Source organism: Urocitellus parryii, chromosome 6, assembly GCF_045843805.1.
Source record: "Urocitellus parryii isolate mUroPar1 chromosome 6, mUroPar1.hap1, whole genome shotgun sequence".
Classification (NCBI taxonomy): domain Eukaryota; kingdom Metazoa; phylum Chordata; class Mammalia; order Rodentia; family Sciuridae; genus Urocitellus; species Urocitellus parryii.
Window position 1 is genome coordinate 30,624,751 of NC_135536.1, and position 13,522 is coordinate 30,638,272.

The 13,522-nt window shown below is 41.0% G+C and overlaps 1 protein-coding gene and 1 pseudogene across 1 annotated transcript in view; both read right to left on the reverse strand.

Moving 5' to 3' along the window:
* Sipa1l1 (signal induced proliferation associated 1 like 1) overlaps positions 1-8,312 on the reverse strand; it is a 355,392-nt gene extending 347,080 nt beyond the window's left edge. The window contains exons 1-2 of the mRNA XM_026401335.2: positions 8,240-8,312; positions 7,607-7,664 (exon numbers count right to left, since the gene is read on the reverse strand). The gene's annotated coding sequence lies outside the window, so the exon portion shown is untranslated. The remainder of the gene's footprint in view (positions 1-7,606; positions 7,665-8,239) is intronic.
* The window catches only part of LOC113192513 (glyceraldehyde-3-phosphate dehydrogenase-like), a 43,321-nt pseudogene continuing 37,692 nt past the window's right edge, over positions 7,894-13,522 (reverse strand).

Below are 13,522 nucleotides of genomic sequence, written 5' to 3' on the forward strand. Positions count from 1 at the left end.
AACTATTTTAAACCACTACCTTGAAAACCGCCTCCAAGGGCTGAGGATATAGCTCAGTCGGCAGCCCACTTGCCTAGAATGCACAAAGACCTAGGTTCAGCCCCCAGCACAGGAAAGATGGAAGGAAGGATGGATGGAAGAAAGGAAAGAAGGCAGGCAGACTCGCTTACTACTCCAAATCAATCCCACCAAAATTGATTATTAGGCTGAGGTTCTTGAAGTTTTAAGCTACCTTCCTATGAATCCTATCTAATCTTCATAATCTATCATTTCCCAACTGAAACATTATTTTGTTGTGCAAGTATTATATCTGGCTTCCTATTATATAAGATCTACACTAAAATCCTAATTTTAATAATGAAAGAAAATAACAGTGAATCTTTCTAAAGAATTACAGGCATTTCTCAAATTGGAAAGGAGACAAGAATTAAGAACCAGGGCTGGGGATGTGACTCAAGCGGTAACGCGCTTGCCTGGCATGAGTGGGGGGCTGGGTTCAATCCTCAGCACCACATAGAATAAAATGGAGATGTTGTGTCCACCGAGAACTGAAAAATAAATATTAGAAAGTTCTCTCTCTCTTCTCTCTCTCAAAAAAAATGTTAAAAAAAGAATTAAGAACCATATTCAAGCTTCCTAAAAGAGACATGATCTGAGTTATTAGCCAAACCCCACCCATGCCCGCTACATACATACACACTGAGCACTTTCTTTGCACATCAAATTCCAACTACTGCCAGGTGCAGTGGTGCGCGCCTGTAATCCCAGGTACTTGGCAGATTCAAGCAGGCAGTTCACTCATTCTAGCCAATCCGGGCAATTTAGGTAAACTATGTCTCAAAATAAAAAATAAACTAAAGGACTAGGATTGTAGCTCAGTGGTAGAGCTCAATCCCCAATACTAAAATCTAAAAAAAAAAAAAAAAAAAAAAAAGCTAGTAAGAACCAGACTCTGGCAAAATACAATGGCACAAAATCTTTTGAGGTCCTCAGTGGAGGAACAGGAAGTACAACTGAGGAAGTATGTGTTTTTGGAAAGTTTTTGAAAGACAAGCAGTATGGTTCCGTAGAGTCACAACCATTTATTTCTTGCAAGATTATGGGAAAATACTGATTTTCTTCCTAGGTACATATAAGTAAACCAAGCAATAAAAGTCAAATTTGGTAAAAATTTTAAAACATCCTGTTAATTTATAGTTTTATCTATTATAGGTATCTCCTAATAAGCAGATACTCTTCTTGAAGATAATGAGATATCATGGTTCAGTTATCAGCTGCTTCTTTAAGAGCATCAAGGACTGAAAAGAAAATTGATAAAAGGTCAATCAACTCTTCGAACTAGAAACTACAAAAAGAAATGGGAGGAATTCACAGTCTATCAAACTAGAATTCCTATCCCGGCAAATAATTTAGAATATGAAAAAAAATTACTTACAGAAACATAATATAGGGACCAAAGTAAAAATCGTCAAGTCCTAATTTACAGGAACATGATCATTCAGCACATAACCTTCTGCTTTTTATTTCTCAATAGCTTTCTTCTGAGCAGACCAAACCTCATTACGAAAGAAAGAAAGACACTGAACCACAAAACCAATCATTGACTATACCAGTGCATAGCTTTGGTAAAAGATTTTATGGAAAAAAGCAGAATGAGAGAGGAACAACCAAAACTCACTTTTGTATCTGGGAAATTCATTTAACCTGGAGCTGCCCCAGGGAGAGACAGGGGAAAAATAATCAAATGACAGCTGTGGTTGGACGTCCTGTCTGCTCAGGTTGCCTTTGAATGACCCTGGTGTTGTGCAAACCAGCAACTCTAACCCCCCAAACCAGCATTCCTCAACAAGCGCGCATGCTCCTGCCTCTAAGTTGGAGAAAGGGAAATCTAACATTATGTAATTGCCTGTTTCCCACAATTTAAAGTTAGGCATACTACAATCCTAATTAGAGGGAGAACTTGGTACAACATGACAAGTAACAAATTAGAAACCTACAGGCTGGAAATTCTCATCCCAGACCTCCAGAGGCAGAAAGAAAGGTTTTTGCCTGACTTTGTAGCACACCCACCAGCACACTGCCACTTACACTGAAGAAGCCTCTTCCATCCTTACCTCTCATTCTGGTATCATCTCTTCAGATCTATAAGAAAATACATTCTCTTTGCATCTAAGTTTATTTTACTCCATCCAGGAGTAAAATAGGAAAAAAAAATGGATGGGAACTGGCAAAGCTTCTCCTACCCTCAAAAGATCTACCTGGATGCTTTTTCTTACATTCCTGATTACAAATCAAATCACACTGTGTCATTCTGACCCTCATTCAAATCATCTGTGTTTAAGAGATCCAAAGCCAACACAATCTTTCCCATGTTTCTGTGACTCACTCCAGAGCTCATCAAAAGCTTACTGAAAGAATAAATGAGGTATCATCTAAGAATAATTAATGTACATATTACTTTTGAAGAACAAAGTACCATGTAAGTGTGTGTGTTTTGTTTTGGTTTTAATTAACTGGCACAGAAAACAACTAAAAAAAATGCAATGAGGCCAATTTATTTCCTATACCAAAAAAAAAAGTACTGCGATAAAGGGCAGTCTCCCAACAGGCAAGGATGATTCTTCTCACCTGGCTCTGATCACTCAAGGGGCAAGGTAGGCTGGTGCCATACAAACCAGTCAACAGGAAGCTGCAACAACCCATTCCTGTTTAATGTCCTTGCTTCTGACTGTACTCACCCCTGATCCTCTGGTAACCCTGGCAATCTAAAAGTTGCCCTCGCTCCAGAAACAAGGAAGGTATAGCTACTTCTTTTTGCAAATTAAAATGAGTTGAAGAAGGGAAGAAAAAAGTGAACTAGAATAAATTGAGCTTGGCTTTTCTAAAGATCAAACAAGTATATTGTACTCTAATAAGGGGTTCTTTAAAACAAACACAATAAGCCTATGGGCTCTATCATATAGAAACTTCAATTCAGTTTCCTTTTCCATCACTGTAGTCTAAGTACATCCAAAGGTTAATGCCATTTTCAAGCTTTCAACCTTATTGTAAATTTGTGTTTTTTCCCTTAGGTTTGCTTCTCCTCATTCTAGTTACTTAATAAGCATTGAACACTTAAGGAGAGGGTCACAAACAAACTTCAACATAAGAGACCCTAAGGGGGGTGGGGAGGGACAGGAGACAAAGGAACACATTTAAATCTGGAAGGCTGCCTTCAAATCACTGCCTGATCATTATAACCTTCAACAAGTCACCTCAAGTGAAAGGCCTCAAGTCTCCTCATCTGTAAACAGAAAAATTATGCTCAAAACACCTTCAATAAATGAATGGAGTTGGAGAATATCATGCTAAGTGAAGTAAGCCAATTCAAAAAATCAAAAGCCGAATGTTGTCTCTAATAAGTGGATGCTGATCCATAACGGGGAAGGGGGAAGCACAGAAAAAATGAAGGAACTTTGACTGGGCAAAGGGGAGGGAGGGAAGGGAGGGTGTGTGGGGGCAGGAAAGATAGAGGAATGAAATGGATATCATTACCCCAGGTACTTGTAAGACTTCACATAGTATAAAACCATAGAATACATGTAAAGTTGTGCTGCAGTTGTGAACAATCAATCAAAATGCATTCTGCTGTCATATACACCTAATTAAAATAAATTAATTAATTTTTAAAAAGAATATAGACAACAATAAATGTTAGCAAGGATGTGGGAGAAAAGACACACTCATACATTCCTGGTGGGACTGCAAATTGGTACAACCAACCTGTAAAGCAGTATGGAAATTCCTTAGAAAACTTGGAATGGAACCACCATTTGACCCAGCTATACCCAAATCAGCATACTGTAGCAGCTCAATTCACAATAGCTAAACTGTGGAAGCAACCTAGATACCCTTCAATAGATGAATGGATAAAGAAACTGTGGTATATATACACAATGGAATATTACTCAGCATTAAAAGAGAATAAAATTATGGCATTTGCAGGTAAATGGATGGAATTAGAGAATATCATGCTAAGTGATCCCAAAAATACAAAGGCCGAATGTTCTCTCTGATAAGTGGATGCTGATTCAAAATGGGGAGCGGGGAGGCATGGGAACATTGGAAGAACTTTGATGGGGCAAAGGGGAGAGTACATGGGAGCAGGAAAGATGGTTGAATGAGATGGACATAGTTACCATACAACTGCACATAGGGTGTGATGCTACATGGTATACAATCAGAGAAATGAAAAGTTATGCTGCAATTGTATACAATGAATCAAAATTCATTTTGCTATCATTATACCTAATTAAAATAAATAATAAAACACTTTCTAGTTTCAACCACCCATATATCTGTTCATTAAAAAGAAAAAAATGCAAACAAGACCTACTGTTTTAAAAAGTACTTAAATACACATAATTTTTGTAGAAAAGGTGTGAAACACGTTGTGTGCCCCACTGCTGCAGAAAAAGTAAAGTTCAGAAAGAAGTTCATTGTTTTTAAGATCACCACAGCCAGAAAATAGCAGAGATGGTATTTGAAACCCACACTTAAAATGGACTACATTATTTCAAACTTTTTAAATAAGTTAAAATTCAAAAATAATTGCCTGTTATGCAAAACCCTAAAAGGGACGTGGGGGTATTGTAATATGAAACCAGAACAGGTTCCTAGAAATAGTCCCACTGGATCAACAGTTCCAGGAGGTCAAGAACATACTCTTGCTCACCAATGCAATCACAGAAACCAGCAGTGCACCTCCCAGATGGCGGCACTCAATAAATATTGCTTTATCCACCATAAATCTCAAAAGGTTAGGAATATATTGATATTATGGGGGGAAAAATATTTTTTATTTGAGACTTTAACTTCTGCAACCTGAGCCAAAACAAAGAAAGGAGCATGCTCCACCAGAGCTCCAGCTTTTTAGTTTAACTTCGAAAGGCTCAAATCTGAAAAGGTCACCTGAAAACCTTCAGGATGTTCATATTTCACTTGTGCAATGATTGGGCTAGTAGAAATAATATAAAATTGATAAGAGTCACATAATCCTATTATCATTAATCACTACAAACCTGCCACAAAATAGGATAGATTCTGAGAATCTATACCCTTAAACCTTTTCAGTCTTCATGCTCCTATTTCACTGCTCAAAGAGATACTCAAAAAGTTTATTGGGCTGGAGATTTAGCTCAATGGCAGAGAGTTTGCTGTGCACAAAGTTCTAGGTCTGATTCCCAGCAATACAAAAAAAAAAAAAAAAAAGTCATTTATTGCCAGACCCAGTGGCACAAACCTGTAATCCAAAAGCTGAGACAGTAGGATCACAAGTTCAAGGCCAGTCTGGGCAACTTAGTAAGACTTACCCTGTCTCACAATAAAAAAAAAAAAAATGTAAAGGACTAGGATGTGACTTAATGGTACAGCACTTGCCAAATACACACAAGGCCCCAAGTTCACTCCCTAATACAAAAAAAAAAAAAGCGCCATTTATTTAAAAGTTCAAACTGCAACTTGAGACAGAACATACACACATCTTAACTCTGTCAACCAAGATTTCCCAAAGCCTACAAAAATGCTAATCTCAAACAATCTTCAACCTATGACTTCAATAACTTGCTAGGTGTGATTTAAAAGCCGTTAAATCAAACTGAGGAGAATATACCAAAATTACAAATGTAATTCAAAGCAAAAATGCAACACAAAAGCCAGAAAACACCAGTGAAAGGATAGAGTCAAAAGAAAAGTTAAATGAATCTCAATATATAATTGCAGGTAGATGCTTTGAAATTACTACCAAGAGTTCAAATCAACCTTGTCATGGAATGAAATCATTACCACTGCCTGACATTTCAAATCTAAAAAGTTCATTGCACTAAAATCATGATTCCAAACACAAGGAGCACTACCAGGAACTGCAGAGAAGCTAACAACAGCAACACCTACTGACTGTCTGCAGCCACTTGCTAAACTTGCTCTTTCCATCAACTTGGAGAAATTTAATAATGATAGTCAATTTCAAGAGCTCTGTACTTAAGCAAGCATTAATGAGAAAAGAAAATAAGTCGTCAGTGATATCAAAGCATTCATCCCCCCAAATCTTATCCTGCTCCTAACCATTTATGTGCAAACCATCACCCAAGTCATTTTAAATGCATTCTTAATTGCTAATGTCTTAATATAAATAATTTATTCCATGGGGAAAATGCTATAATAATAATATTCTAGTTAATAACTGGGATGTCATCTCATATTTGGACACATCAGTGACCATAAAACTACTTTACTTAAACCTTTTAACTGAGACTTCTGCTATTACCACTGTTCTAAATTATCCCATCAGCTTTTTTCCATCCTGGTAAAGGTAGCATAATTGCAGCTTTCAAAAAAGGAAAAAATGTAAGTCGTTAAATCAGGATTCTATAGAAAATACTAAACTGGCTTCAGAGAGCAATTCCAATAGGACTTAATCTTGTACTTTTCCAAAAGAATCAAGAGAATCTTTGCCTTGGAAGACATTCCATATTGGGGGTGGGGGGACGGGAGAAAGTTGACACTTAACTCCCACAGAGTACCAGTATAAAAACAATGGCTTTAAGACTCTGAGTCAGAGTTTCAACATGAAAGGCTTGCTTTATAGAGGAAACGCCAACCCCAGTTCATCCAGATAGACCTGGAACCTGATGAAAGTCGACACCTTCACTCTGAAATTTGCATCGCATCACTGGCTCCACTTTAGAAATACAATCGTTTAGCAGGTAGTATGAATTTCAATGAATGCTGCCTCTAAACTACCCGTCATGAAAAATAAAATCTATAAGGTAAATGCAGTCTAGGAGCTATCCATTACCAAATGCTTCCCTTCGAAAACGAAGGCCAACAATTCAGTAAAACATCACCTTCCTTGAAAAGTGAACTATTTCCCTTGTCTCTCTTTTCCACACGGTGAGTCCCCACGAAACTGCAACCAGCCTACCTAAAAATGCCGTGCTGCGATTTGAAAACCTTGCAAATTTCCTTTGAGGTCGTAAGTTGGAAACAGATAAGGCCGAGGAGGAAAACTTCTTTATGCAGCACCCTCACTCCTCTCCAGCCCTCACGGTTTACTTTTTCCAAAGAAAGCAGGTTAGAGCATCCCTGGATTTCAATCCCCCAAGAACCCCAAGAGGAAATTAACAGTCTTGGGCCCCGAGTTGAACCTCTCCCTCTCCTACGATTAACCACTCGGCCTGTCCTCTCCAACACAACCTGAAAAAAGTGCTCACCCAGGTGACCGAAGGGGAGGGATCGCTCATTGGAGACCAGAGGGGCAGGGTGAGCGTAGTTACTCGGCGGGGGCGCAGGTCACCCTGCCTCCCGCAAAGGCGCCTGCCGGGCAGTAGTGCAGATGTGGATTCGGAGGTGCGTGCGTGCGCGCTCGCCGGGTGCGATGGAGCCCAGACTCGTCCCCGCCGGGCTGCGCTATCAGCACGCCACCAAATAGAAAATCAAACTTTAAGTGTCCTCCCAGTGTCCTGTTCCGGGCCCTGGACCCTATCCTCAGCCAGAGACAGCACAGAGGACTGCCAGTAGCCTTGCATCCCCTCTCCCTGCTGGGACCTGGGACGCGGGGACGACTTACCGCTCTGCCCGCCTCGGGGTGCCGCCGCGCGTCCGGGCGCGTTCGCCGCGCGCTCTCCCTGGGGAGAAAAAGAAACCGTGCAGACTCTGTGCGCGCTCACTCGCCGCCTCCTATGCAGAGAACAGCGGGCGCCGAGCGCCGAGCCTAGGGTTTCTCCGGGAGGCGGGGGTGAAACCAGCCCAACTCTCTAGCCTGGCTCTGAGGGGGACCCGGAATAAGGGCTGCGAGCAACCGGCGGGGACTGCCCTCCGGGAGGAGTAGGGGACGAAGGTGCCCGTCCCTGGGCATCAACTATTGTCTAGGCGCCCGGGCCCCGGTTCGCGCCACCCCCAAAGCTCAGCAGCCCTCATTCCACCCTCGCCTGCACCCGGGAGAAAAAGCTGAAGGGCGGCGGGGCGTCCAGGGTTCAGAGGTCCGAGGTGGGAGCAGGGAAAGGGGAGGTGCGTGACGAGTGGGGGAGGGGACAGGTAACTGCCGACGGGGGCTGGAAGGCCCCGGAGGACTCGTGAGGGAGGAAATAGGGAGGGAGCCACAGGGGGCGGGAAGGGATGGAGTGGCTGGGGGGCGGCCCCAGGGGCCCAGACCTGGCCCTCCCTGGGCACCCTCCTCCCAGGGACTCGGCGCCGCACTGACTTTTCGCTCACTCGCTCACGCACGCACTGAACTCGTTCACAAAGTTGCCGGCGGTGGCGGCGCTGCGCTCGCCCTCCTCCTCCTCTCCCCGCCTCCCCGCCCCATTCCTTCCCCTCCTTCACTCCCTCGCTCCCCGCCAAGTCTCGGGTGAGATCACCGCGGGGCTGCTCGGAGCTGGGCGCAAATCTCGCGAGAGAAGCGACAGCTCGGCCCAGCCTGGAGGGAAGTGAAAGGAGTCGGAGGAGGGAGGGGACCGCGGAACTCCTGGTTGCCATGACGACGGCAAAGCCCTGGATTCCTGTCTCCTGCGGAGAGCGGAGGCAGCAAACGTGGGTGCAGTTTGCACCTGCCCCCTCCGGTGCCCGACGCCCTGCCGGTGAGGAAGGCAAATGCTGGAAGAGGAAGGAAGATTTTAAAACGTATCTGAGAGGGCATCTGTAGACTTGCGTCTTGCTATCTGGCCCAATCTGACAAATGAGACTAATGTTTTAAAGTTCTGCAGCACTAGAAACTAGCGTGTATCTGTACTTCCAAATGTCCACCATATATAGTTTATCAACCTTGCATATAATTTCATCCCCACAAGCCCCTGAACCATCCTCCTCCCTCCAACCCTCCAACTAGCACATGTACACACACACACCCACCAGACTGGGCTGCCTGAGGATCTGTCTGGTTCATCTTTGTATTCTCAACCTCTCCATAGAATTGGAACATAGTAGGTACTGAGGTCTGAAGTATTAATTTAAGGCAAAAGTCCATATGTGTCCTCAGTACTTTGCTTTTGTCCTACCATGGAGGGTTTATAGGTTTCTGCACCACAGTCAAGTTTTCAACTCGGTTAAACTCGCCTCCCATTTCTGTTCACATCATGTCTTTTTCAGTGATTTTAATCCCTTCTTTCTCCATCTTTGTCTCTTAAAATCCCTATTCACTAGGGAAGAAGCAGAGAGAAACAGCATTTTTTTTAAAAAATCTTTAAACATTTTCAGACTCCTTTTTATCTATTTTTCAAAATGCTCCTAAGGTTGAAGATGAAATTGTCTCATCCTGTTTCTTCTTTTAATTGCAAAAACTTCTCTGTGTGGGTTTTATATATTTACCCCAAGTAAAAATGAGTGCTGTGAATAGAAGTTAAGCTTAAACTTTAGATTTCAAAATGGATGAGTAAAACTAGATTCTATAGTAGATGAATTATATCTCAATTATTTCTCAATTAGAAAATAGGATCCACCATATACATTAATATGGAGAATTTGTTATTTAGCTCATTCCCATAGAACTAGAAACTAAAACATGAGCCTAAGAACAGGGAGATGAGGCAGTTAAGACCTTCAGGTCACTAGCAAGCTTAAATTCTCTGGCCATGAATGTTTTTAATGTTAGAAACTTAAGTGGTAGAATGATTTTTTTTTTTTAATAAAAGCACTAGATAAAGTCAGGAAACTAGGGTTTGAGTTTGGTTCCTAATAATTGAATTTCTTTGAGAAGTTCTATAACGTCTCTGATTCCATCTGTAAATTAGGGGTGGCCTATGTTAGACTAATACAGCTTTAAAATTCTGTAGCTCTTAGACTTATAAAAATTTCCAAAAAATAACAGATATTTTCCTTTTACATCAAATAATTTAAAAATTAATGTTTCATATTGCAGTAGGTCATTTTCACTAAGTTTATCTACATGTTGACAATTTTTTACATGTTGATAATTTAAGTTTCTCTTTTCTCAACTACAAAGACAACAAAATATTGACCTTATTATGGTAATTTCAAAGGGAAGCCATTGTTCATTATTTGTTTTTACACTAACTCAAAACAGATTTCTTGTTATTTAATAAATATGCTAATTCATACCAAAGATCCAAACTAAATACATCCACACTTCCACCAAGATAACTATAAGAAAGAAGGAGGGAGGGAGGAAAGGAAGGAAGGAAAGACATGGTATGTTTACTAGCACATTTTTTTTTAATATTTATTTTTTAGTTTTAGGTGGACACAATATCTTTACTTTTTATTTTTATGTGGTACTGGGAGTCGAACCCAGTGCTTCATGCATGCTAGCCGAGCACACTACCACTTGAGCCACATCCCGAGCCCCCACATTTTTTTAATTTTTTACAAAGAAACACAATGGAACATTACCATCAGTCCTATGAATCTGTTGTAAGGATCAATTGTTCATAACATAGCTTGATATTATAAATTAGTTGTTGCTCGTTTAACTTTTAACAGTTTTGCTGTTAAAGGATAGAGGTCAATCTGTATGGACCAACAAAGCACAATCTCAAGGCCACCTGTTTTATGACTCCCAGGCAGGCTTTTGAAACAATTGACCCCACTGCTAGCCAAATCTGTTAACTTTTTCAAGGCTACTTATGAGACTCAAGAGATAGGTATTGGATTTCAAAACCCAACAATAGCAAATTACAAAGATAATTTCCCTAATCTTCAGGCCTAGGAAAAGAATAGAAATTTTAGTAGGGAGCTAAAACTACTCTTTCAAGGTCCTAGGCTACTATTGACCACTCACCGGAGGCAGAAATTCCATAAGCGTTTCTGAAAGAGATAAAAAAGTGAAATCAACCAAAACTGAATTTCCAACTGCACATTGTCTGGGTCAGGTACTCCCACTATATCCTCCCTGGCCTTCCTGAGGCTTCAAAGTAGCAGACAAGGGGCAGCAGAAGAAGGAAAGGGGGAACAGAGAGTTTGCCAAGCACAGCTTAAAACTCAAACCAGTACCTACCCACTCCCTCCCTCTTCATCTCTGCTCAGTCCTCTCCACACACCCAGAAATGAGCTGTAACTTTTCCTGCTAATGAGGAGAACTTCTGCCCACTTACTGTGTTATTCCTTCCCCATTTGCTTCTTAGTTTATTAAGCACATTTCATTTTCCTCTGGCTATTCACTTATGCTCAACAAAACAGGCTAATATATCAAACACAGAATAAGGTTGACAAAGAAGCCTACCAAACTAGAGAGTACACATATTATATACATACATATAAATACACACACACACACACACACACACTATATATATATATATATATATATATATATATATATATATATATATACACACACATACATAAATGCACACATAAGCATTCCTAACATTATATATACATATATAACATATAGGATGTTAGAAACACTGGTTTACATTTGCATGTTTTACAGTTAAAGTCTAGTTTATCCAAATTATTATCATACCCCTCAGACCTTATTGTCACTGGCTATACATCTATGGGGACTACTAACTGGTATTCTAAAAGATGACATTGAATCATTAAAAAGATTCAGAGTACCCTCAAATGTATCCAAGATTAAATGATATCCAAAGTTGTTTTAATCTTAAGGTTTTACTATTATAAACCTATGGCATGTAACTCTATCTGAACAAGAGATTCTCATTGACCCATCCTCCTACCTATGTGTCCTACCTATAGTGTTCTTATAGGTTTAAAACGTAGCATTACAGGGAAGCTATTACACTTCCCTGTCCACTCTCCTACTCTTCAAAGGACTGTTTTGCACCTTTTCCTCCTTCATTAAACCTCTGCCTTTTACTCACAGCTCATGGCCTTGCTTCTTTCCTTGGTAAAAAAGAAGTAATTAGAAGTAAGTGAGCACACCCTTCCTCCTCACCGCTCTATCTACCAACCTACCTGTGTCTATCTGTGCACATTCTTCTCTACTTTCTGTCACTTACGATAAAACTCTCAGTGCTCTTAGCCAAGACTAACCTCTTGCTCTGTGTACTAGTTCCATCTCCTATAAATCAAGGACATTGATTCAGCAACCGTCCCTCCCCCCTCTGTCTTGCATCAGCAAGTTTTCTCTCTCTTCTGAATCATTTCTAAAGGTTACAGGCATGCTGTCATATCTGCCATGATAAAAATAAGACATTTCCTGGACACTCTATCTGCCCCTGCTCTTCTTTTCAACTAGAGTCTTCAAAAAACTCTTCCACATTTCCTGTCTTTAATTTTTCTCCTTCCATTGCCCCAAATCCACTCTGAGCAGGTTTTCACCCCAACTACTCCATGGAAACGGTTCTTCTCAGAAGCATTAGTGACTACTCATTGCTAAGACCAGTGGTCAGTTGCCATCCTCACCTGGCTGGGTACTTGGGCAGCAGGGACAAGATTGAGCAGGCTCATCCCTGAAACACTTTCTTCCCTTGTCTTCTAACTGAAGAGTTCTCCTGTCTTTCAGGTCTTTCAGTCCTGAACCTCTAAACACAAGAGGATCCAGGCCTCAGTCCTTAAACCTCTTATCTCTGTGGTCTCTTCTCGCCCCCTAGTGATCTCAGCACTCTGAGGGCTTTAAATACCATCTATACGCTGATTACCCAAATGCACACCACAGTCATCTCCACAAACCTCACCTGCACCTCCGTCTCCTACTCAACATCTCTAGTTGGTTGGGCACTATATCTCAAACACCACACAACTAAACCTGATGACTATTCTCCCCCCACCCTGAACCAGTGCCCTACTGAGCTCTACGTGTCCCCCAAACCAGTTCACTCCTGAAGTCTTCCTCAGCCCAGTTAAGGTCTTCCTCGTCGCAGAGATGCAGAATTTTGTGCAGAGCAAAGGTCTCATAGTCATCTTAACTCCGCTGTGTCTCTCACATCCCACACCCAAACCATCAGCAAATTCTATCCTCTCATCCTTCAAAAAGTGCAGAATCCAGTCGCTTTCCACGTGCTGCCACTCTACCTCTCTGATTCAAGACATTTTTTACCTGATTATCACAACAGTCTCCCCATTGGTCTCCCTAGCTTGTTTTCCTACTCTCGCCCTTGGATCCCAATAGTTTCTCCTACACACAGGATCCAGAGTATGGAGCATAAGTAAGTCATGTCATATCACTTCACTCCCCAAAACCATCCAGGGCTTCCCGTGTCACTTAAAGAAAAAGCCCAAATTCATATTGGGACCTAGAGAACTGTGTACAGTTGTTTGTCAGTATCGAAAGGGGACTGGTTCCAGGACCCACCACTCCTCCTTCCTGCCAGGGATAACAAAATTCCCATATTTTTAAATATAAAAATGGTGAAGCACCTGCATATAACCTATGCACATCCTCCTGTATACTTTAAATCATCTTTATATTACTAATAATACCTAAAATAATGTAAATTATCTGTAAATAGGTGTTATACAATATTGTTTAAGGAACAGTGATAAGAAAACAGTTTTTGTACATGTCTAATATAGACACAATTTTTAAAAGATATTTTTGATCCTTGGTTGGGGGAATCTGTGG